The sequence below is a fragment of the Scyliorhinus canicula genome, chromosome 6 (assembly GCF_902713615.1).
Source record: "Scyliorhinus canicula chromosome 6, sScyCan1.1, whole genome shotgun sequence".
In the NCBI taxonomy this organism is placed as follows: Eukaryota; Metazoa; Chordata; class Chondrichthyes; order Carcharhiniformes; family Scyliorhinidae; genus Scyliorhinus; species Scyliorhinus canicula.
The window spans coordinates 113,808,007-113,833,708 of NC_052151.1; positions in this window are offsets into that span (position 1 = coordinate 113,808,007).

Genomic DNA, 25,702 nt, shown 5'->3' on the forward strand with positions numbered 1-25,702 from the left:
ACAAACTAACTCATTGTATTGCTTCTGTAATTGTTTACATGCTCTCAAATAAGATGTTAGCTGATCATTGTGGTGCCCCCTCGTATTGCCTCATGATGCTCTTTAGTTTGCTTTCAAAGGAGGTGGGTGCTTGTAATCATAGATTCATAGAATTTACAGTGCAGAAGGAGGCCATTCGGCCCATCGAGTCTGCACCGGCTCTTTGAAAGAGCACCCTATTTAAGCCCACACCTCAACCCTATCCCCTTAACCCAGCAACCCCACCTCACCTTTTTTGGACACTAAGGACAATTTATCATGGCCAATCCACCTAACCTGCAAACCTTTGGGCTATGGGAGAAAACCGGAGCACCCGGAGGAAACCCAACGCACACATGGGGAGAACGTGCAGACTCCGCATGGACAGTGACCCAAGCCAGAAATCGAACCTGGGACCCTGGAGCTGTGAAGCAACTGTGCTAACCACTGTGCTACCATGCTGTCCACTAATCATTAGCGAAAAACCCTCGCTGCTAGCTGAGGAGGCAATACGTTATTCTGTGGATAAGGTGAGCAGCTTACCAAAGTATGTGAGGTGAAGGTCATTGAGGAAGTATTTGGTTATATCATGTCAGCGCAATAAGAAAATAATTTGTTTCAGCATGCTCAAACCTAAACTCAGTCAATAATGTCCTTACTTGAATATTCCAATCCTCTTAAGATATTGGAAATTATTCCATTAGCTTGGATTTTCCATTGGGTTTTTTAAAACTTGTGCAGTGGCTATTAGTGATTGTATATATAGACACATAAATTCTTTTGTTCCTGCATAGCTCCTAGTCTATCACCATTATGTCAAACCTTGTCAAATATCATCTGCCTATTTGGTAACATCCATAGATACTCCCTTATTCACCTCAAGTAATTCAAATAGATTATACAGACATAACCTCTGCTTGACAAATATGATTAGAATCATAAATCTGACAAAATGTTAACTCTATTTATCTCTTCACAGTTGCTTTCAGACCTGCTGAATATTTCCAGCATTGTCTGTTATTTTATTCAGATTTCCAGCATTTGCAGTATTTTGTTCTTCAATAACTCATGCCAGCTGTCTTTGAAATGAAATGAAATGAAAATCGCTTATTGTCACGAGTAGGCTTCAATGAAGTTACTGTGAAAAGCCCCTAGTCGCCACATTCCGGCGCCTGTCCGGGGATCGAACCGTGCTGCTGGCCTGCTTGGTCTGCTTTAAAAGCCAGCGATTTAGCTGAGTGAGCTAAACCAGCCCCATGAATAACTGATTCATGTCCAAACGCTTAGCATCTTGAGGCAGAATGTTTTGTCCCCTCACGTTAGTGGAATCTTACGCTCCCACAGAGGTCAATGGACTTTTGAGTGGTTCACTGCATTTCCTGGCCCCGCCCCAGCGTGATGGGGCCAAACATTTCTGCACCAGATCCCAGTTACCATCCAACATTAGATGTTAAACCAGTAGTCTATTCTGTTGTCGTTATCTATCATATGTATTATTTGGCCACCATGAAGCAGTCGTGTTGAAGTGACAAAGAAGTTTTAATCAACATTACTGAACCATGTACATATTTACAGTAGAGGGTGAAGGTATGTAGAAGACCCCATACTTAGTCCTTTCATGTTGCTACCTATCTCTAGACTGCCCTTAGCTCAAGGTCATGTGCCTTCTTACATCATTATGTGGGCAATACCATACTCAGTCCCATGTTAACCCTTTAGTAGTGGATCCTACTACTGCGCCACCCCCCAAGTCTTTATCCCCTGGATATAGACTGACATTAGTTTCTTTACAGTTTGCCTCAAGTCTTACATTGCAATAAAGTTTGTATACTTAATGTTAGTGTTGCAGCAATAAACTATTCTAACTCTAAACTGCTTTATGATTAACATTGCAACATTAACAGAATGCATTAACAATGTTCTTACCCCATCTCTCCTATTTAAGTCTTTGAAGTTGGGTATTTAGGCAGCCTGGAGATCTTGTATTCCTGCCACATCTTATTTGTCATCCATTGGGGAGTGGTAGGCTCTAGGTGTTCGGAAACTGAAATAAAGAACAACAGAGAAGAGAGCTTACAAATAAAGTCAACATTTGAAGGATGTGTAACAGTTGGGCCTTCAGGAGGATGCCTTTCAAGCTGGGTGGGGTCTATAGTTGCCTTCACATCTTTTACTAGTTGAAGAAGATTGAGAGATAATTGCAGACATCTCTGCTGAGTCAATAAAAGAGTTGAGTCCGCACAATGTGCATTAGTTCTGTCATCTGTTTTTGCTGCTAGATTCTCCTGTTAATTTTGGCGGTTTCCAAGACCTTCTTAGATCTCAAGTTGAAGAAAAGGCTGAAATATTTTAAAATATCATCATCTTGATTAACATGAAGATCAGAAGTTATGGGGAGAAGACAGGAGAATGGGGATAAGGAACATATCAGCCATGATCGAATGGTGGAGCAGACTCGATGGGCCAAATGGCCTAATTCTGCTCTATATCTTATGAACTTATGAAATATAGCAGAGGATTGGCTTGCCTGGCAATGATACTGTCTCCTGTTGGCCCTGTGGCATAGAGTAATGTGATAGCCTATTTACCTCAGACTTTTTCTTTAATTCTGCAGCAATGCAGTACCTCAGTACCTTCCTCCAATAACTCCAATTGTAACATTGGTCAGAGCCATTGGTGAGGCCTATTGGTGGTGGTAGTGAAGAATTGTGTTCCATCGTTAATATGTTTTAAGGTGTGTTTGTCTCTTTAATAATGATTTCAAGATGGTCTTACCAGTATGGATGAAGATGGGGGGTTGGATTCTCCGCAGCCTCGCGCTGAAATCAAGTTTAGCGTGGGGGCAGAGAATCAAATTTCAGGCCCAGTGCCAGTCTGGTGAATCTCCAGGAGCCGAGAATCGACGTGTTTGCGGAGTACTCCGCGTGGCTGGAGGGCCATTGCCCCGCCCAGCGATCCTCTGCACCCGATCTGCCGAGTTCCCGACGGCGTGGTTCGGGAAGCTCGTGTGGAGGCTGTGGACCCAGTTCGCGGCCGCCTTGGTGGGGGGGGGGGAGAATCGGATACTGGGGGGGTTGCCTTATGGGTGGCCGGGGGACAGATCGGGAGTTTGGATCTTCGGATGTGTGCCCGATCGGGTGGGGGGGGCTACATTTTACAGCTGCCTCTGCGGTCCGAGTGTGCCATGGTGCTCGGCACGGCCGCTGGAGGCATGCACGGACTAAAACCGGAAGTGCAGGGACCCGTATCTGCAGCTGAAGCTACTTGAATAACTCTGCAGGTGGGTGAATTGGCTTATCTTTTATCGGAAACGCCAGAGTGAAACGCCAGCATTTTTACACCGGCGTGGGGACATAGTCCCATTTTGGGAGAATATGCCCGGGATGTTTGTGATCTGCAGTTTTGGCACAAAATTCTAAATGGCGGTGAAGTCGGTGGGAAGGAAAAGCCTTAAAATGGCTGTGGGTCAGGTTGCTACTGAGGGTGGTATATTATTTCTTATGTCTGAATAAAGCTCGTAGTCTTCCAGTTAAAGTAAATGCTTTATTGAGTAAGTTCGTTCTTTCTCCAGAGTTTATACTAGATGTTACATGAGAGCTGTCTGTCTGTGTCCTGCTCACTAGCTGCTGTTCCTGTGAAGAGTGACCTCCTGACTTCCTGTCTGCCTATTATATACAACTCTAGTGCTCCCTTTAGTGTTTACTTAGTTGTAGTGTATTTACATTAACCCCTTGTGTATATACAGTGATCCAGATCACTACAGGCCAGGAAGCTGAAGAGTCATATGGCACCTGATTTATTTATTTTATTCTTCCAAGTTTGATCCCCTTTTCATGTCTTTTTTTGTAATGTTCCAGACTCAGGGCATTGACTTAGAATTCAGGATAGCGATGAAATGCATGATGGAACTTTGTCTGACTAGATTATTTTTAATGGTTCACAGGACTGACTCGTCTGGAAATTTAAGTGTTCAATCTCACTCTGCAGGCTGCTGGCTCTGCTGTGTAGAAGTTTATCTTCCACATGAATTCAGTGGAGATCTGTGCTCGAGCTCAATTTTTACCTTTTTGCTGCTGCCAAACTGTCATGTCTCTGGAGCTTCTCAGAAGGCTCTTCTCAGCATTTTGCTTCTTGAGTAAGGTTGTTTCAGGGCAGAATCATTGTGGGTTCTTTAGTATTTTAGAAAGGATGTGGATTTCTATCCCCCAATGCCGCAATAATCTGTTCTGTTGTCAACACCGGCTGATTCGACACCATGAAGCAGTCTTGTTTAAGTTACAAAGAAGTCTTTATTAACATTACTGAACTGGGCACATATTTAGTCGCGGGTAAAGGAATGGAGAAGATCCCATACTAAGGGCGCGATTCTCCGCTCCCGGGAAAAATCGTGAAGGCCGTTGTGAACTCGGCCGAGTTTCACAACAGCCTCGGAGCCCGCTCCTCTCACCATATTCACCCCTACCCGGGGGGCTAGGAGCGGCGCTCCGTTATTCTCAGCCACACATGCGGAGGTTGGCCGGCTCCAACCCGCGCATCCGCGGTTGCCGTCTTCCACTCAGCCGCCCCGCAAGACGTGGCGGCTTGACCTTGCGGGGCGGCAGAGGGGAAATAGTGCGTCCCATTGAGACGCGGTGCTCAGTCCCCACCAGGCTCCCTACAAGCCCCAAAGGGGCATCCCACGGCGTTTTCACAACGGCAGTGACCAGGTGTGGTTGCCGCCGTCGTGAAACGGTCGCGAACGGCAGGCCGCTCGGCCCATCCGAGCGGGGGGTGTGAGAATCACGGGGGCGCCAGGGTGGCGTGAAATTAGTCGCCCGGCCCTCCCGCGATTCTCCACCCGGCGCGGGGAGCAGAGAATCGCGCCCTAAGTCCTTACATGCTGCTACCTACATCTAGACTAATATTAGCTCTAGGTCATGTGCCGTCTTACATCACTGTGTGGGTGGTACTCTCCTCAGTTCCATGTTAACCCTTTAAGTACCAGATCCTTCTACCACATGTAGTTGCCATGGGCTGAATTTTACAGTGCACTGTGGTCTCAACTGTCCGGCTAACAGGTCATGGGGAATGGGGTATCCTGATGGCTGCCCTGCATCAATTTAATGCTGGGTTCAATAGTAATTGCTTTAAAACAAGAGTTCTGCACCTATCTCAGGAGGAAGTCCTGCTTTAGAGAGCTACCGACTCATTGAATGGTGGGCAACTTTGTAGCCAAGCAGGGGTGATGGACACTGTTGGAACTACAGGCAGTCTCATCAAGCCAAAGAGCCTGGGTAAGAGCGGCACAGTGGCACAATGGTTAGCACTGCAGCCTCACAGTGCCAGGGACCCGGGTTTGATTTTGACCTTGGGTGACTATCTGTCTGGAGTTTGCACGTTCTCCCCAAGCGTTGGTTGCCTCCAGGTGCTCCGCTCTCCACCCTCAGTCCAAAGAGGTGCAGGTTAGGTGGATTGGTCACGCTAAATTGCCCCTTAGTATCACAAACGGTTTAGTGAGGATTGGGTGGGGCATTGGCCTAGATAGGGTGCTCTTTTGGAAGGTCAGTGCAGACTTGATGGGCGGAATGGCCTCCTTCTCCACTAGGAATTATATAATTCTATCCTATGATTCTAAGCATTTGGGTCAGGGGCCTTAGTGGGGGCTCAGATTCAAGAGACCAGGGAGGAGGGTTAAAGAAGGAAGGACCTTTGGAGCAGGATTCTCCAATAAGCCTGAGGGCCTTTCAAAGGAGGTCTCTCCCTTGCCTGACTGCAGCCTGTGCAAGTAAAGCTGCTGGGTTTCCCACATGTCAGAGGCCTACCCTCGCTGTGGAAGTGGCATTGGGATGAGGCCCTTAAAGGCCTCAATAGGCCCAGGAATGGGCTAAAAGCCAGACGCCTTACCACCCCCTCGCCCATTGAATCTCAGAAAGACAAGGGCGGGCGGGGATTGTACATGCACCCCTTCTTCCTGCTGGTGGGGAAGCATGAAATATAGCCTCTTATTTCTCACCTGCACTCACTGGGCACAATTTAACATGCAAAAAGAGTCTCATTTTTGGCACGTACAACATCTGTCCCCCCTCAGGTACCCCACTGTGGCCTCCGGACCCACCCACTTCTCTAACTTACCTCTATGGGGGTCCGCGAGTCCCCCCTCACCCCATCTCTTAAAGGCAGGGCACCCCCCGGCTGATTCCTGGCACGGGCAACCTGACATCTGGGCACTTTGGCACTGCCACCCTGGCACCATGGCAGTGCCCTGCCATCCTGGCCATGCCACCTGGGCATCCAGTGCCCAGATTTGTGCCCTGGGCATTGCCCAGGTGCCAGCTGGTGTTTCAGGACATCACCCTGTCCAGAGCCTAACCCAGGGGCCTCTGATGGCCGAGGAAATACGCCCAGGAAATTACACCTAGTCCATGTTTATGTGCACCAGTGCTGAACAGCACTACGGTGAGGTTTCCCAGGCATGGGCATTCATTCCTAACAGGCCTAATGGTTCATATAAAAATGTTAAGCTGGATCTTGCCCGGCAAGGGTGGGATCCAGATCATAACATTTCTCGAGATCTCGTTAGATCTCTTGAGGCGTTCCGAGCATTGCAAATCTGATGCGAGCCCTCTCACGAGATATAACGGCCTCGCCGCGTCACCGATCACGCTCAATGTATTCAGTTAATATGTCTCACCATCATGTGCCTTTAACGGGACAACATTCGGATTTTATATTACTTTATTTCCCAAACTTATTATGCCAGTATTTGCCTAGAGTATTGCCACAAAATCTAAAGAAAACCTTTGTTCTTACGGAATCAGATTTTCAGAATCATGTGTGCTGAGGCCAGACCCACATCCAAGAGTAAACCCTCCACCCTCTCTCCCCCCCCTCCCCGCCCCCCCCCCCCCCCCTCCCCCGCCACCACACTTCTCCTCCACTCCTCCATGGAATTCTCCTTTTGTCTTTGCTTTCCAACACTCCACTTCAAGTGCATTGCTCTTACTCAGCAAAGTTCATTAGTGAGTATAATCTTCACTCCGTTGGCAACACTGTTGCCTCTGGTTCAGAAGGCTTGGTTTGAATCCAAAATCTGGCCTAACATTGTAATGAAATATTACAGGAGTGTTGTATTGTCAGAGCTGTTGCTTGTCAGATGAGCTGTAAACTTGAGCTTTGTCTGTCTTTTCAGAGGCCGTTAAAAGAGAAGGTAGGAAGATTGGTATTCCGGAAGAATGGGGCTAACGATTTGTGTTTACCTGACCTTTTTTGGTTTTATAGGTTCCCGCTGTTATTCTTTACATCATTCATCTCTTTCCTTTTCCCTCTGGACCCCAACCCCCTAAAAGTATCTATTCCTTTACCTAGGCCTTGTGGTACATTACTTATTTTTCAGCCATTCTTTTTTGTTGTTTTCCTTCGCCCCAGCCTATCCTCTAGTATTGATTTGTTCAAAACTCCCTTCTATGAGCTGTCTCCTCTGAGCTTGCCTTTTAATACAAAATGCGGATCTCCTACTCCTCCTCTTGTGTTTCCTGATAGTACTAGACAATTTTCTAAAACTCCCTGGGATACCTCTTGTACTCAATCGTAATCCAACACCCACTGGCTTTTTTTATGCTTTCACATTGACCAACATTCTATGGCAGAGGCTCTAGCTGTCCTCAACACAGTTCACTATTTAATGGCACGACCAGAGCTGAGTATAAGAGTTGACACCACTCCCATAAATCTCTCAGTGGTATCAAAGACCTGTAAATCACACAAGCTCTCACTTTTGACAGTCTTTTGAAAGTAAGGTTTCAGCCGACTGATGTGAGTGCCTGTGTTTATTTTTAAATAAATGCCAGTGTCACTTCCTCACATTGCAGCCCATGGACTGAAACTGTGACTCATGATTCCAGCAACAAATCCTGACTGTGACAGTGGGCTGGATGGCTATGTTGCAAGCCAGATGGTATCTGCTTCCCTGCAGCAATTGCCCTATCAACTCAATGTACCAGATACAGCAAATGAATGGATTACTTGTATGTAGTATGTAACATTTGTATGTAGAGTTAACTCAATTCAATTGTTTAAAAAGTGATATAAAGCCAATCCAGTAATCTGGAGAGCTGCCCTCGCTTTTCAATCACGACTTACAGTCAGACAGTGTGTAATGTATGAATTATAAAACCGATCTTGAATGCTCGTGAGACATGCAAAAAACAAGATTAATTGTGCTCCAAGAGAAATGCCTTTTGCAAAATTAATCTGGAATATTTGAGTCTGATAAAGCCAGTCACCGTAAAGGTTTTAGTGGCTCATTTTATTCAATGCATCTATGGAAATTATTTTTAGCTGTCTACTTTATGTTTGTTTTAAAATGCTTGAGTGGAGATTTATAATTCTACAGTTGCTCAAGTATACCAACATTATGCATTTTTGTACAGCTTAACATTCATAAAGCTGTCAGCTTAATTTCACATAAAACATGGGGGAGAGGGCTAAATTCTCCTCACATAAACACCAAAGCAACAAGCGTGGTGATCATGATGTGTGATTAACATGTGCCCATTCGTTGTGAATGCCATGCTGCCTGTTCCTTTCCATAGTTTGTGCATTCAGCTAGCGCTCACAGTGCTATTCACCGTCTGAACTTAACAGCAAGAGGCTAATGTTGTAAGTAGTTAATACTACTAAAAGCTAGCCTGCACCATTTAAAGGGGAGAGACATTATAGATGTTGGCAATCAAGAAGGAAGTGACTCTGCCCCAGGCAACATTGAAGAATGGCGCAACATGGGAAGCAGCAGGCTCCACGGTTTTCAGATGCAGCTCCAAAGGCCTTGCTGGAGGTGGTGTAAAGAAGGAGAGATGCCACAGAAGAGAGATGTCCTGCAGCCTGCAGACACTCAGATGGCAGGGGGAGCAGGACTGTGGAAATAGATGTCAGGAGTTGAGACCCCAGAGCCTGGAAGCAGTGCCACAAGAAGTTCAATGATCTTCCATCAGTGGTCAAACTCAGTGAATTCATCATAAAATGCCATGTGCTATCTGTTGTGTTCTCTATTTTGCTTTACCTGGATGGCTCAGATATGTAGTAAAGATATGTAGTAAAGAACACAAAGCTTTGTTAACGAACAAAACTATAAATTTACTACACTACTAACTAAGATTTGTTCACATTCCTAAAGTAGAAAGGTTTCTCTATTAGACTATGCTATCCCTAACTGCAGACTTCTCAAGTACAACTGCTCTGAAGGCTGGCACTCTTCCAGTTGCCTTCTAACTCCTAATTCACAGAATCCCCAAAGTGTTTTGAAACGTTTTACAGTCCACAAATGTAAGTATCTACTCAGTCTTCATTGTGGTAGTGTTACAGTACCAACAAGAACCTCCACCGGCCGGCATGAGTTGGCGCATGCACGGGAGCGCCAGCGTGTTCTGGCATGATCCCAGTGCATGCACAGGGGGGTTCTTCTCCGCGCCGGCCATGGTGGACCGTTACAGCAGCCGGCATGGAGGGAAAGAGTGCCCCCTCAGCACAGGCCCGCCCACAGATCAGTGGGCCCCGATCGCGGACCAGGACACCATGGCCCGCCCCCCCCCCCCCCCTTCCGGGGAGATCCCCCCCCCCCCCCCCCCCCGCCCCCTCCCCTCCCCCACCCGGGGACTCTGCAGGCTGCCCGCAGAGCCAGGTCCCGCCAGTAAGGACGTTGTTTGATTTACGCTGGGGGGACTGGCCAAAAACGGGCAGACACTCGGCCCATCGCGGAGCAGAGACTCGCCCGGGGGGTGGCTACTGCCAAAGGCCCCCGACCGGCGCTATGCGGTTCCCGCCCCCGCCGATAAACCGGCGCCGGAGAATCCGGTAGCCAGCATCGGGGTGGGATTCACGCTACCCCCGGCAATTCTCTGGCCCGGCGGGGGGTCGGAGAATCCCGCCCGTAATTTTAGTTGCTTTACTCGCACGGACCATTTTAATAGAATCTCCCAGCATTATTTTTTTTTGCCTTTGCGGTCGTTTACTCAGCTGCTCATTTCTTTTAAGGTCACAATAGCTATCGAATTTCTTAATGACTACTTCAAACTTATTTTGTTCAACTTCATTCTCAAAGTGGAATGAGTTATACACTTCTATAGCCTGCGGTCCAGCCAAAGTGAGTGACAGTGCAATCTTTCACTTCTCACTGGCTGCTTGGAGGTTTAAGGCAGAAAGGTATTGTTCAAACTCTTGTTTAAAAATTTTCCAGTTCACATCTACATTACCCGACGTCCTGAATTACTTTGGAGTCTGCAGACCCTCCATGAAATTTCGGCTGGGTATTTCTTTTTATGATGCTTCTGGTCATTGCTCTTGGAGTCTGATTGCTGCTACTGCAGTCTGGTTGAGATTTCCTTTGCATATCTTTTTCTTTCTTTGAACGGAGATTCTTTCTTTCTCTCTAAACCTTACCAATCTACTCGAGGACCACTTCTGGTACCATGTTGTGTTCTCTATTTTGCTTGACCTGGCTGGCTCAGATGCGTAGTGTTGAATAAAGAACATAAAGATTCTCTGCCCAGTGAAGCAGTTGAGGCTCCTTCATTAAATGTTTTCAAGATAAAGATAGATAGATTTTGAAGAATAAAGGAATAAAGGGTTATGGTGTTCAGGCCGGAAAGTGGAACTGAGTCCACAAAAGATCAGCCATGATCTCATTGAATGGCGGAGCAGGCTCGAAGGGCCAGATGGCCTACTCCTGCTCCTCCTTCTTATGTTCTTATGTCCTTAATGAACAAAACTATAAATTTATGACACTACTAACTGAAATTTGTTCACATTCCTAAAGTAAAAGGTTTCTCTATTAAACTATGCTATCTCGAACTGCAGACTTCTCAAGTGCAACTGCTCCTAGGTTTGGCACTCTTCCAGCTGCCTTCTAACTACTAACTCGCAGAATCCCCGAAGTCACATGATATATATATGACTGTTCTGTGGTTCCCTCTCGTGGTAAGAATCATTATCATTAACTTGTTAACACTTTACATCCCAGTCAATATACATATCATTGCAGTATCGACCACAATTTTAGCCTCCCACACTGCTCAATGCACCACATCCCACCATTCACCCATCAACAGAGTTCATCAGTCAGGGCTTATTTACATTTATATGCTCCCACTCTAAGCACTGCTGGAAGCCTCTCACCCATAACTCACAGCCTGAGCACACTGTCAGCTTATCAAACATGGCAATGATCACCCAAACAGTTCCCATGACTTACACTGACAAACATTCCCCTCTCTTGCAGCAAGTCCTAACCAGAAGGATAGAGTCACGCCCCAATGGGCGAGGTAAAGCTGGCCATTATTGCTAAGGCCACTGCTGAGGCCATTGCCAGCAGTGGGGCTGAAACCATTGAACATTATTCCTTTTTAAAATAAATTTAGAGTACCCAATTATTTTTTTTTCCAATTAAGGGGCAATTTAAGTGACCAATCCACCTAACCTGCACATCTTTGGGCTGTAGGGGCAAAATCCACCCAGATATGGGGGATATGTGCAAATTCCACATGGACAGTGACCCAGGGCTGGGATTTGAACCCGGGTCATAGAATCATAGAATCATAGAATTTACAATGCTGAAGGAGGCCATTCAGCCCATCAAGTCTGCACCAGCATATCTGTCTTCAACATATTACTGTTGAAGACAGATGTGAAAATGTTGGCTAAGTTAGTGGTGGGGAGGATGGAAGGATGTGTTCCGGGGTGGTTTGCAGAAGATCAAGCGGGCTTTGGGAAGGGTTGGCAACTTTCCAGTAATATTAGGCGGTTACTGAATGTGACCATGACCCTGTCGAGGGGCTGGGTACTGGAGGTAGTAGTATCTATGGACACGGACAAGCCTTTTGACCGGGTGGAATGTTTGTGGTTCTGGGAAGGTTTGGGTCAAAATTTGTGGCGTGGATGCGATTGCTGTACGTGGCCCCCATGGCGTGTGCACGGACAAACAAGATGAGTTAGCGGAACTTCATGTTGCATAGAGGAACAAGGCAGGGGTATCCTCTATCGCTACTGCTGTTCGCACTGGTGATAGAGCCCTTGGCGATGGCCTTTAGGGGGTCAGTGGAGTGGCAGGGGATTATGCGGGGGAGTAGGGAACACTGGGTGTCGCTGTATGCAAACGACCTGTTGCTGTTTGTCTCAGACCCATTGAAAAAAATAGGGAGGGGCCTTCTCGGGCTATAAGTTGAATGTGGGAATAAACAAGGTGTTTCCGGTGAACGAGGCGGATCGGGGAGTCAATTTAGTGGTGCTACCATTTAGGGTAGCCAGGGATAGGTTTAGGTATTCGGGGGTCCAGGTAATAGGGGAGTGGGCGACAATGCACAAATGGAACTTACCAAAGTTGGTGGAGGGAGTAAAGTAGAACTTTAGGAGATGAGAATGAGAGAATGAGAATCGCTTATTGTCACGAGTAGGCTTCAATGAAGTTACTGTGAAAAGCCCCTAGTCGCCACATTCTGGCGCCTGTCCGGGGAGGCTGGTACGGGAATCGAACCGTGCTGCTGGCCTGCTTGGTCTGCTTTAAAAGCCAGTGATTTAGCCGAGTGAGCTAAACCAGATGCAATATGTTACACCTTACACTGGTGGGGAGGGTCCAACTGGTGAAAATGAATATCCTACCCAAGTTCCTTTCAGATTCCAGACCCACCCGACATTCATTCTGAATGTCTTTTTCCAGAATCTAGTCGCAGCGATTTCGGAGTTTATACGGTGGAGAAGGTACCGAGGGAAAAGAGGGCCCTGCTACAGATGCAGAAAGGGGGGTTGGCATTACCTAGTCTGCTGCAATATTATTGGGTGGCGAATGTGAAGAAAGTGAGGCGGTGGTGGAAAGCAAAGGGGGTAGAATGGGTTAGGATGGAGCAGGCGTCCTATGGGGAGGTCCAGCTTGAGGGCCGCTGGCACTAAGGAGATATCATAGAATCAGAGAATTTACAGTTCAGAAGGAGGCCATTCGGCGCATCAAGTCTGCACTGACTCTTGAAAAGAGCACCTACTTAAGCCCACATTTCCATCCTAACCCCATAACCCAGTAACCACACCTAACCTTTTTTGGACACTAAGGGCAATTTAGCATAGCCAATCCACCTAACCTGCACATCTTTGAACTGTGGGAGGAAACCGGAGCACCCAGAGAAAACCCACACAGACACGGGGAGAATGTGCAGACTCCGCACAGACAGTGACCCAGCCGGGAATCAAACCTGGGACCCTGGAGCTATGCAGCAATAATGAGAAGCCAGTTGTTCAGTCCACGATGAGGATGTGGAACTACCTGAGGAGACACTTCAGGATGGAGGGGATGTCAATGTTAACACCATTGTGTGAGAACCACGGGTTCAAGCCGGGGTAAACAGATGGCATGTATAGGAGGTGGAGAGAGGTAGGGCTGGTGAGGACGAGGGATCTATATCTGAAGAAGAGGTTTGCAAATCTGGAAGAGCTGCAGGAGAGGGTAGAGCTCCCAAAGGGAAGTAAATTCAGGTGTATGCAAGTGAGGAACTTTGCACAGATGGTATGGAGAGTGTTTCCCAGGCTGCTGAAATATGCCCTACTGGAACGGTTGCTGCTTTCGGATGTGGAAGGGGAGGGTGGGATCGGGGACATATGGGTGGCTGGGGGGCAAGTGGTGAGGATCAAGAAGAAATGAGAGGAGGAGTTGAGGGAGTGGGAGACAGGGTGGGGAGTGTAGAGGTGATGCACAATGTGAATTCGACCTTCTCGTGTGAGAGGATGAGTTTTATACAATTTAAGGTGGTACAAAGGTACACATAATTCAGGTGAGGATTAGTGTGTTCCTCAAGGATATAGCAGCCGAATGTGAGAGGTGTGGGCAAGGACCAGCGAACAATGTACCTTTTTTCTGGAGTTGTGAGAAGTTGGAGAGATACTGGGAGGGGGTGTTCGAGATGCTAACAAAGATTGTGGGGGTAGAGGCCGGGCCGGACCCTATGGTGGCGATTTAAGTTGTATTGGGAATGCCGGAGCTGATGAAGAGAGGAAGGTCGATGTGCCGACCTTTGCCTCTCTGGTTGCCCGACGAAGGATTTTGCTGGATTGGCGGTTGACAACGCCGCCAGGGGTGGCGGCTTGGCCAGGGGACCTGTACGACCTCCTCCGGTTGGAGAAGATTAAGTTTGAATTGAGGGGTTCAGCGGATGGGCTTTGAAACGCGGTGGGGACTGTTTGAGGAATTGTTTGTCATGTGGCAGGGTCGGGTGGGGGGGGGGGGGGGTTGGAGGCAGGGGAGGGGGGCAGGGGCTGAAAAAGGGGAAAAACTGTAAATCGTGAGATGGGGAGAATGTTTTCCGACCTATTTATATTTTTGTACTTTTGAAAATGGTTGGAATAAAACACTGTCAACTCAAGTCTTCATGTGATGTAGGGATTGAGGTCTGGATTTTTATGACGAACACCAAACATTGTTCCTTTCTGGACCATATCCATCATCTTTCCCATCACTAGATTGTTTCGTGTATACCTCTGTACATGAGACCAAGTCACATGTACATCATCCATGAGTGAGAAATACAGGATGTTGACTAAATATTCTTCAGGTTCTTGTTTGGCTTGTAACAGCCATCTTGACAAAGCATCAGCATTTGTATGTTGCTCAGTCTTATGATATTGAATGTTGTACCTGTGTGCTGACAATATCAAACACTATCTTTGTAATCTACTAGTTGGGCTAAAGAAGGAACACCTTTATATGGCCCAAGGATTGTCATCGTGGGTTGATGGTCGGTCAAAATAGTAAAATCACATCCATAAAGATAGTGGTGGAACCTTCTTACTCAGAAAATATTGCTCAAAGCCTCTTTTTCCAGCTGAGCGTAATTCGTTTCAGCGTCAGTAAGAGTTCATGAAGTGAATGCTATTGGTCGTTCCTCTCCTGAAGCCATTATGTGTGAGACAACTACACCAATCCCATAGGGTGATGCATCGCAAGCATGTTGTAACTTCAGCTTCGGATTATAGTGAACCAACAGCTCTGACTTCTGTAAGGCGTATTTCACCTCATTGTCTGAACTTTTACAGTCTTCTGTCCAGTGCTATATCTGTTTGGCACATAATAAAGTGTGTAAAGGATTCAATCATGATTTAAATTCAGCAAACATTTACCATAATAATTGATCGACCCTAAAAACTACCTTAGTTGTGTTACATTTTTGGGCAGTGGTCCTTCTAAGACTGCTGTCATCTTCTCCAGCTCGTTGCGTAAGCCATCTGTATTGATGATGTGGCCCAAATAATTTTTGGATGGTTTGAAAAAGTTACACTTTTCTTTTTTAACTCAGAGATTCTGGTTTTGCAGACGTTTCAACATAGCTTCCAAGTTCTTTAAGTGTTCCTGTTCACTCAAACTGGTGATGAGAATGTCATTTAAATAACATTGCACCCCATTTAGCCCACTCAGAATTTGATCCTCTGAAAAAGAGCAGAAGCAAATGTTTTAAATCTCCACATATTCCCACTTAGCCATTGCATTTTAGTACAGGAACTTTTGGTGTTGCCCAATCACTCATAGTTACTGGCTCAACGACTCTTGTTTGTACTAGCCTTCTAGTTCTTCTTTGACTTTTGGCCTGATGGCGTGTGAGACATTTTGGTGGACTGCTTGGGTTGATCTTTAATTGTTCTTCAAATTCAATCATGGAACCTAGTGGATCTTTAAACACCTTCTCATACTTCTCCAGGATTTTTTTGTTGGTTGCCCTTGGACTCCAATAGTTGATTTATTGCTCCTCAGTTGAGTTTAAGCTTTGTCAGTCATGCTGTACCAAACAAATCAGGAAAGTTTCCAAGACAACGTGAACAGGCAACTCCACCATCTGTCTATATATGTCCATTTTCACCACAATATATCCTTTTAGTGATGCAACCTCTTCTGTATAAATCCTTGGGATCACATTTGATGGTTTTAGTAGCAGATGCTTCACCTTTTGATTAAAAATTGGCCCAGGTATTAATGACACAGCTGTACCCGTATCCAGTTCCATTTTAATTTAATTGCTGTCAAGTTTTAGAAAGAAGTCTGACAACACCAGGTTAAAGTCCAACAGGTTTGTTTTAAATCACTAGCTTTCGGAGCACTGCTTGTTCCTCAGGTGAATGTCATTGATGTATCTGGTGCATAACATCGGAGAAGGTCCAAGGAATGCCCAGCTTCTGTCGCGATACGACGGGCTTCTTACAGAAACTCAGCACCTATGGACCAGAAGAACCAGGAACATTCCTCGTCACAATGGATGTCTCGGCACTCTACACCAGCATCCCCCATGACGACGGCATTGCTGCAACAGCCTCAGTCCTCAACACTGACAACTGCCAATCTCCAGATGCAGTTCTGCAACTCACCCGCTTCATTCTGGCTCACAACGTCTTCACCTTCGACAACAAGTTCTTCATCCAGACGCACGGAACAGCCATAGGGACCAAATTCGCACCTCAATATGCCAACATCTTCATGCACAAGTTTGAACACGACTTCCTCACGGGTCCTTCAACCGACCTTTTACACCAGATACATCAATGACATTTTTTTCCTTTGGACCCACGGCGAAGAATCACTGAAACAACTACACGATGGCATCAATATGTCCCATCCCACATTCAGACTCACCATGGACTACTCTCCAGAATCGGTTGCATTCTTGGAGACACTCATCTCCATCAAGGACGGTCACCTCAGCGTTTCGCTTTACCACAAGCCCACGGATAACCTCACAATGCTCCACTTCTCCAGCTTCCACCCTAAACACATTAAAGAAGCCATCCCCTATGGACACGCCCTCTGTATACTCAGGATCTGCTCAGACGAGGAGGAGCGCAACAGACATCTACAGACACTGAAAGATGCCCTTGTACGAATGGGATATGGCGCTCGACTCATTGATCGACAGTTCCAACGCTCCATAGCAAAGAAATGCACCAACCTCCTCAGAAGACAAACACGGGATACAACCGACAGAGTACCCTTCATCGTCCAGTACTTCCCCAGAGCGGAGAAACTACGACATCTTCTTCGCAGCCTTCAACATGCAATCGATGAAGATGAACATCTTGCCAAGGTCATCCCCACACCCGCACTACATGCCTTCAAACAATAGCGCAACCTCAAACAAACCATTGTTTGCAGCAAACTACCCAGCTTCAGAACAGCGACCACGACACCACACAACCCTGCCATGGCAATCTCTGCAAGACATGCCAGATCAACGACATGGATACCACCATTACACGTGAGAACACCACCCGCCAGGTACATGGTACATACTCGTGTGACTCGGCCAACGTTGTCTACCTCATACGCTGCAGGAAAGGATGTCCCGAAGCGTGGTACATTGGAGAGACCATGCAGACGCTGCGACAACAGATGAACGGACATTGCGCGACAATTGCCAGGCAGGAATGTTCCCTTCCAGTCAGGGAACACTTCAGCAGTCAAAGGCATTCAGCCTCTGATCTCCGGGTAAGCGTTCTCCAAGGCAACCAAAGGACCCGCAACAACGCAGAATCGCCAAGCAGAAACTTATAGCCAAGTTTCACACACATGAGTACGGCCTCAACCGGGACCTTGGATTCATGTCGCACTACATTCAACCCCCACCATCTGGCCTGGGCTTGCAAAATCCTACCAAATGTCCTGGCTTGAGACAATACACATCTTTTTAAATTGGGATCACCCCTCTCTCTGGATCTGTAAAGACTTAATTACCTGCAAATGCTCGCATTCAAAGTATTGTCTTGCATCTTTGACTTTGTCTATATATATGTTTCTGGAACCTACCTCTTCATTCACCTGAGGAAGGAGCAGTGCTCCGAAAGCTAGTGATTTAAAGCAAACCTGTTGGGCTTTAACCTGGTGTTGTAAGACTTCTTACTGTGATCACCCCAGTCCCACGCCGGCATCTCCACTTCAAGTTTTAGAAATGCCCAGAAACATTGTTGATCACCCCTAGTGATCAACAATGTTTCTGGGCATTTCTAAAACTTGAAGTGGAGATGCCGGCGTGGGACTGGGGTGACCAATATGACCCTTTTTTCCACAGTTCTATCACTTATATTCTCTACTCCAGAATTCCCCCGCTGAGTGTTTAACTTGTAACATGATTGTCCCCTAGCAGCCTTGTTTCTTGCAGTATCCATTTTGTGAATCTTCACTCCAACCTTGTCTGTGAAGCTTCTTTCATTGCTAGCTCTATAGATGCGGTAACCTCTACAGCAACTTTGAGAGTTAAATCACTTACAGTAAGCAGCTTCCTCTGAATAGCTTCACTGTGGAGTCCACAAATCGACCGATCATGAAAAGTGTCATCAGGTGCTGCACCAAACATTTTGCTAAGCTTCTTAAGGTCACTTCGAATTTTAAAATGCCTTCATATTTTTCCTGTCTATGGGTGTGGAACTGAAACCTTTCTGTTGCTTCACAGCGCCAAGGTTCCAGGTTCAATTCCCAGCTAGGGCCCCTCTCTGTGTGGAGCCTGCATGTTCACCCTGTGTCTGTGTGGGTTTCTTCCGGGTGCTCTGGTTTCCTCACATAAGTCCCGAAAGACGTGCTGTTAGGTAATTTCGACATTCTGAATTCTCCCTCAGTGTACCCAAACAGGCGCCGGAATGTGACGGCTTGGGGCTTTTCACAGTAACTTCATTGCTGTGTTAATGTAAGCTTACTTGTGACAATAAAGATTATTATTATTATCAAAGGATAGCACAGGTGCCAGTTTGCTGGAGGGAAAGGTTGCATACAACTTATGCTCTCGGGGAACACATTGATGGACTAAGCTACAAAAGAATACTGATGGGTATTCACAATGATGGTCTTGGTGTGTTGACAGGCATGCCAGGAAGACAGTGATCAATGTCAAGGGTCATGGAGGAGTTCAGCACCAACAATGCACAAAGCTCAGTGCCAGACTTTTCAGCATGGAAGTGTTTACTGACTCTGTTCCCACACTTATGATTCAATATTGATAAACCGCCCGATGGGAGATGTGCAGTTTCCAATGCCACACAAGCAGAAGCCGCACAGACTCTGAATGCTGAAGTGGAAGCTTGGATGATGTGATGCAATGTCAGTTTGCTACCATGCAAGCTCAGACTGCTGATATCACAGCTGTGGATCATAGGGTGCAAAGAGGCTTGCGATGTGCCACAGCAAACCAGTAATCTGCCCTCCAGCAGATAGTTAGAATTGCTGCGGCGTCACCCTAGGACAGTGACAGTGGCTCCATGAAATTCCATGGTCCTCTCTTGGGAAGGCAGCATTCAGCTTTCAACACCCTCAATCTTCCAGTGTATCCATTGTTGCCTGTCAGTCTGCTGGCTCGAATGCTGCAGCCCACGCCAAGATGGTGCAAACTATCTTCCAGGTGATCCCCCAAGGCTACCTGTAGCTTCTCACCCTGAAAGTCAGCAGCCTTCCATCAACCATACTGCAATAACTGGAGTAGCACTATGTTGAAGCACTAGAGCAGGCAAATGCAGATTGAAGGTACGCATTAAGGGAGCACAGAGGGATGATTAGTTGACATTGTATGTGACGTGAAATACTTAGATTTATAAATTGCATTTGGGCTGTTTATTTGGCAGTAGTTATAATTTTGGACCCTGTGACATGGTGACAGAGGGAAGGGAAGGAGTGGGACTGTTAGTTATAGGATACAGGATATAACTTATAGTTATCGAGGTTATAGGTATTGCGCTTGGATGAGTCCTTCACTGACTCCGCCCCCCTCCAACACACACACAAAACTCAGCAGGTCTGGCCACCTTGTGTGAAGAAAATATAAAATTTTCAGTTTAACCATGGAATACAATGAAGCAGGTTTGTGGAGGCTGTGTGTATGTTTGTGAATGTGTGTGTGTGCGTGAGTGATTAACTAATTTAATCAATCTGAAGACAATTAGGCTGCATGATGTAAATCATCAAAGGGCTAGGTGTAAAAGCAAGCAAGCATTTTGAAATGAAGATGAGTCAGCTAAGATAGGATACAAGTAAATACAACATGAAAGGGGATTTGGCTTCAGAGATAAATGAAGAGTTGAATTTTAGATGTTGAATTTCAAAGTGGAATAAAAGAGAGGATTTACAACTGGCCAATATGCAGGAAACTATGACTGTGTGAGAGCTACCTACAGTCTCAGAAGCTAACCACAGATATATTAAACTGTTTAAAGAAGAACTATTTTTCAAAAAGCCAAGAAAAAAACACTGAGCAAAAATAGTTGCCACGAGTCACCTGATCACAAATATTGTAAAGGTGACGGCTTCTCAGGAAAGTTTATGGGTGGGATGTGCCACGATGGAGGCGGCCCACGATTAGCCAGTGGTGGGATCAGAATGGAGTTTCCAATTGAATGCACCCTCACTGCCTGGAAATCCACAGTGGTGATACTCCATCAGTGGGACCAGAAGATCCCGTTAGCATAAACAGTTGGAAAATTCTGGCCATATGTGTTGCACAGCAAATTACATGAAATTTCATACCTATGGGGTGCCAAGACCCACTTCAAACCCTCTTGAAAAGGAAGGAATTAAAGATGTAAAATGCTGTTCTTTGACCAGATGCTCATCAGACATTAAACAAAAACTTTCTGTAGAGGACAAAATAACCTCCATCTTATTTTGAAATGTGTCAAAGATTCTGAAGGTGAAAAGATCGGAAAGTTGGATTATTTGGTATACAACAATGAATGCAAAGCATGCTAATCAAATTCCCTTCCAGGAACTTAGACTGGTGCTGCCAAGCCGAATCAGAAAAAAGAAGCAGGAGAAGAAAGAAGCATGATGGCCATCTAAAATACTGCTGGAAATATCTCACTGGAAACTAAAAGGGGGCTGGATTCTCCGATCCTGCGACTATGTCCGCCCCGCACTGATCCTCCATCCGGTGGGTGGCTAGCACTCGCGCAACGTAAAACCCCCAGCTTTAACGGTGGATATGGCCGGAGAAGGGCCTGGTCCTTGGCTGCGCATGCGCACAGCGGCGGCCTGCAGCAGACGCGCTGAACGACATGGCGCCGGCCTGCCAAAAACTGTCCCCCTGTAACCAGCCTCGCCAGCCCCGGACCACCCCCCACCAGTCTTCCCAGCCCCCGCCAAAGACCCCCTGCCAGCGAACGGCTCCCTTCTGTCACATGAGGTCCCCGAACAGTGTAAGCACACACGAGTGACGCCATCGGGGGCTTGGCCCACCGGGGCTGGAGCATCAGTGGAGGGCCTCAGGTGACGTCCTCATTCATACGGCATGCGGTATACTCCACCAGTCTGACGTTTGTGAGGGGGCAGAGCATCGCGAAAACAGCGCCGCCCCCGATTCCGGCGTAGACAGGGATTCTCTGGCCAATTGCTGAACGCAATTTCGGCATCGGCGATCGGAGAATCCCGCCAGGGTGTCTCCAGCAATATGCAGACCTGAACAAAGTCAACTCCAGAATGCTACAGAAAACTACCTACCTTCATCCACATACGTTTTAAAGGATGTGACATTTCCCTCCTCTATTACGCTCCCAGGCAGTATATTCCAGATTCCCACCATTCTCTGGGTGAAAACAATTTTCCCCAAATCCCCTCTAAACCTCCTGCCCCTCACCTTAAAATTGCGCCACCTCATTATTGGCCTTTCAACTAAGCGGAACAGCTGCTTCCTGTTCACCCTATCCATAACCCTCAATCTTAGACACCTCAAACAGGTTCCCCCATCCTCAGCCTTCATTGCTCTAAAGAAAAGAACCCGAGCCTATAGAGCCTCTTTTCATATCTCAAATGCTCCGTCCCAGACAACATCCTGGTGAATCTCCCCAGCACCCAGGTGGCAAAACCTGACATGTCACTTAAGAAGAATCTTTGGTCGCCAAGCCATTTCAATATGGGAGATCATGCAAGAGATTAGGGATCTTCATCTTTGTCTAATGTCATAGTTACAGTGTTCTGCCTATTAACATATTATTGTTCTGTTATATTTCTCTAAGCAAGCTGCTAGAGCAGTTAGTATTTTGAAATATCTTAAACATGAAATGCTACCTTTCTTTGTAATAAAGGTGAAGTGAAATACAAAGGAACTAAGTCACTGAGTAACTTCCTGTCTTTCATAAATTGATATAATATGAATGAGTGCTAAGGTTGAAGACAATGTCCATCTATAAGAATTAATAATAAAAGAGTTTTAGAACTGAAGGGAAGGGTAAGTACTGAGTTACACCTGAAGTACTGCCATAATACAGCATTGTGAACAGTCAGATTTACTCTGAGTGATTGAAGATGAGGGATTATAGTTCAGTTCATATTATTTTACGCACAAGACTGCCTGGGGTAGATGGACAAACTCAGCCCATTTCCTTTACTTTCCTTTTCTTGGCTTGGGGTTTTAGTTCTGTCCCTGCTTTGAATTATAATGCATGTGGACTTTGTTTAATCTTTTAATGGAAATGAAGTTGCTACTTTTAAAAAGTGCAAAAGATTTTTGTGAATTGGAAACTACTGGGTAAGGACTCCGCTATTTTGGAATTGTTTGCTACATCAGTCTTTCAGGTCATTGCAAATGAATATGAAAACAATAACAAGGGTTCAGGAACTTATGGACTCGAGAAGGAGTGTAAATGAACATGGACAGGAATACTAAACCTGCAGAATTGCCTTGGCCAGTCTTTACACTGAATGTCCGTCGTACAATATAATGTGTGGCAAAAGCAATATTTCATAGTTTGCACTCACGCCATGCCCAATTTCAATCCAATGAAAATCCCAGGTGGATATTTTGGAACTCATTCGAGACCTTAAACACAATAATACAGTAGTCATAAATCGCAAGTGGTTCAATTCCATCAATATTTCGATAGACAGTGACCGTCATAACAGAAATGCAGGATCATGCCAACTTTCCAAACAACGGTCAGAATTCTTTCATTTTATAACCATCTTCTGTGCCTGTCTCATTTGGAGGTGTATTACTGGTGCATCTTTTGCTGCCTTATTTTGTATTGGTCCAATCCCCATGTAACCATTTACATTGTAAAGCAATTCAGAATTAAAAAGATACTTAATAAGCAGGAACCAAGTAGAGAGCAGGCCATCCTAGACTGGGTATTGTGAAATAAGAAATGAATAATTGACTATCTATTTGTATGAGGCCCCTTGGGTCTGAGCGACAAGAATATGATAGAATTCTACAGCGAGATGGAGAAAGAGACGTAGTTGATTCTGAGACTCGGGCCCTGAATCTAAATAAAGGAACTACAATGGTAGAAGTTGTGAGCTGGCTAAGCTGGATGGAGGAACGTTATTGAAAGGGATGACGGTGGATAGGCAATGACAAGCATTCAAAGTGCGCATGGGTGAACTGCAACAATTCTTCATTCCCCTCAGGCACAAAAATAAAACACGAAAGATGGCCAAACCATGGCTTAAAAGGGAAATTAGAGATTGTATGAGATTCAAGGAAGAGGCATACAAACTGGCCGAGGAAAACAACAGACCTGTGGATTGGGAACAGTTTAGAATTCAGAAAAGGAAGACAAAGGGATTGATTAAGAAGGGAAAAATCGAGTAAGCTTGCGGGGACTACAAAACTAATTGTAAAGGTTTCTATAGGTATGTGAAGAGGAAAAGGTTGCTAAAGACAAATGTACGGTCCCTTACAGTCAGAAACAGGAACATTTATAATGGGGAGCAAAGAAATGGCTGGCCAACTAAATACATACTTTGTTTTGTCTTCACAAAGGAGGATGCAAATAACATAACAGAAATGTTAGGGAACACGGGGTTTAAGGATAGGGAGGAACTGCAGGAAATCAATATTAGTAGGGAAATGGTATTGGGGAAATTGATGGGATTGAAGACCAATAAATCCCTGACAATCTACATCCTGCAGAGAACTTAAGGAAATGGCCCTCGAAATAGTGGTTGTCATCTTCCAAGATTCTGTGGACTCTGGAACATTTCCTCCAGATTGGAGGGTAAATAATATAACCCCACTATTTTAAGACCAGTCAACCTGACGTTAGTAGTGGGGAAAATGCTAGAGTCCATTATAAAAGATTTAATATCAGAGCACTTGGAAAAGAGTTGCAGGATTAGTCAGAGTCAGTATGGACTTACAAAAGGGAAATTATGCTTGACAAATATACTGGAATTCTTTGAGAATGTAACTAGTAGAGTTTATGAGCGGGAGCCAGTGGATGTGGTTTATTTGGACTTTCAGAAAGCTTTCGACAAAGTCCCACATAAGAGATTAGCCTGTAAAATTAAAGCACATGAGATCGGGGGTGTATTGAAATGGATAGAAAATTGGTTTGCAGTCAGGAAACAAAGAGTAGGAATAAACAAGTAGTTTTCCAGGGATCAGTGCTAGGCCCAGGCTATTTACAATATGTATTAGTGATTTAGATGAGTGAACTAAATCTAATGGCTAGATTCTCTGTCGGCAGGATCCTTCACTTTGCCTGCAGCGCACGTAAGCCTGCAGATTTCCCGATGGCGTGGGGGTTCCCACAATGGGAAACCCCATTGGCCAGCTGCCAAGACGGAGGATCCCGTTGCCGGTGGGGCATGCTGTACCAGAAAATAGGTACAGTGGGATGGAGAATCACACCCAATATCTCCAAATTTGCAGATAACACAAAGTGAGCTCTGAGGAGGATGCATAAATGCATCAGTGTGATTTGGACAAGTTCACCCCCACCTCCTTAACACCCTTCTGTCTCATCCCCTACTCCTTATACATCACTAATCTCCTCAGCCCTCTTCCATTCCACCCCATTCACCTAGTAACCATAGAAACATAGAATCCCTACAGTGCAGAAGAAGGCCATACGGCCCATTTAGTCTGCACAGATCCTCTGAAAGAGCACCTCATCCAGGTCCACTCCCCTGCCTATCCTCATAACCTCGTAACCCCACCTAACCTGCACATATTTGAACACTAAGGGACAGTTTAGCATGGCTGATCTACCTAACCTGCAAAATCTTGGACTGTGGACAGAAACCGGAGCACTCAAGGAAACCCACGCAGGCAATGGGAAAACATGCAAACACCACTTCATCAATAGAATTCACAAGGCCAATAATAACATTTTTACGTTGTTGAAAAGATCATAAATATGTCAAAATAAACAAACATCACTTGAATAAGTGCATAAAAACCCTCAGCCTCTTCAGAAGATTGTAAATTAGGCAAACCAACAAAGTCACATTCCAAAGGCTTGCTGAATAAACATACTCCGCACTTCATAATACATCAGTACTTTTGAAGGCAGCCAAAAGCTCAAACATTTGGCACAGCTTTCAAACAGCCAAACAGAGGGCTGAGCTGAACTGGGGACAATTTAAACATGTAGTCTTGGGTCTTGCACTGGATGAATCAATATTGAACAATGCAGAATATTGTTTTATCCAGTGGACAATCTAGTCTAATGTGTTTGAGGGCTTTTCTACTTTTACAATGCTGTTATTTCACTTGACAGTTCTCAGAAGTAACAACCTGATAACCACACTATTTAATGGTCACTTACATTTCATGATAATAATAATCTTTATAATTGTCACTTATAGGCTTACATTAACACTGCAGTGAGGTTACTGTGAAACTCCCCTAGTTGCCACACCCCGGAGCCTGCTCGGGTTCACTGAGGGAGAATTCAGAATGTCCAATTCACCTAACAAACTTTCGGGACTTGT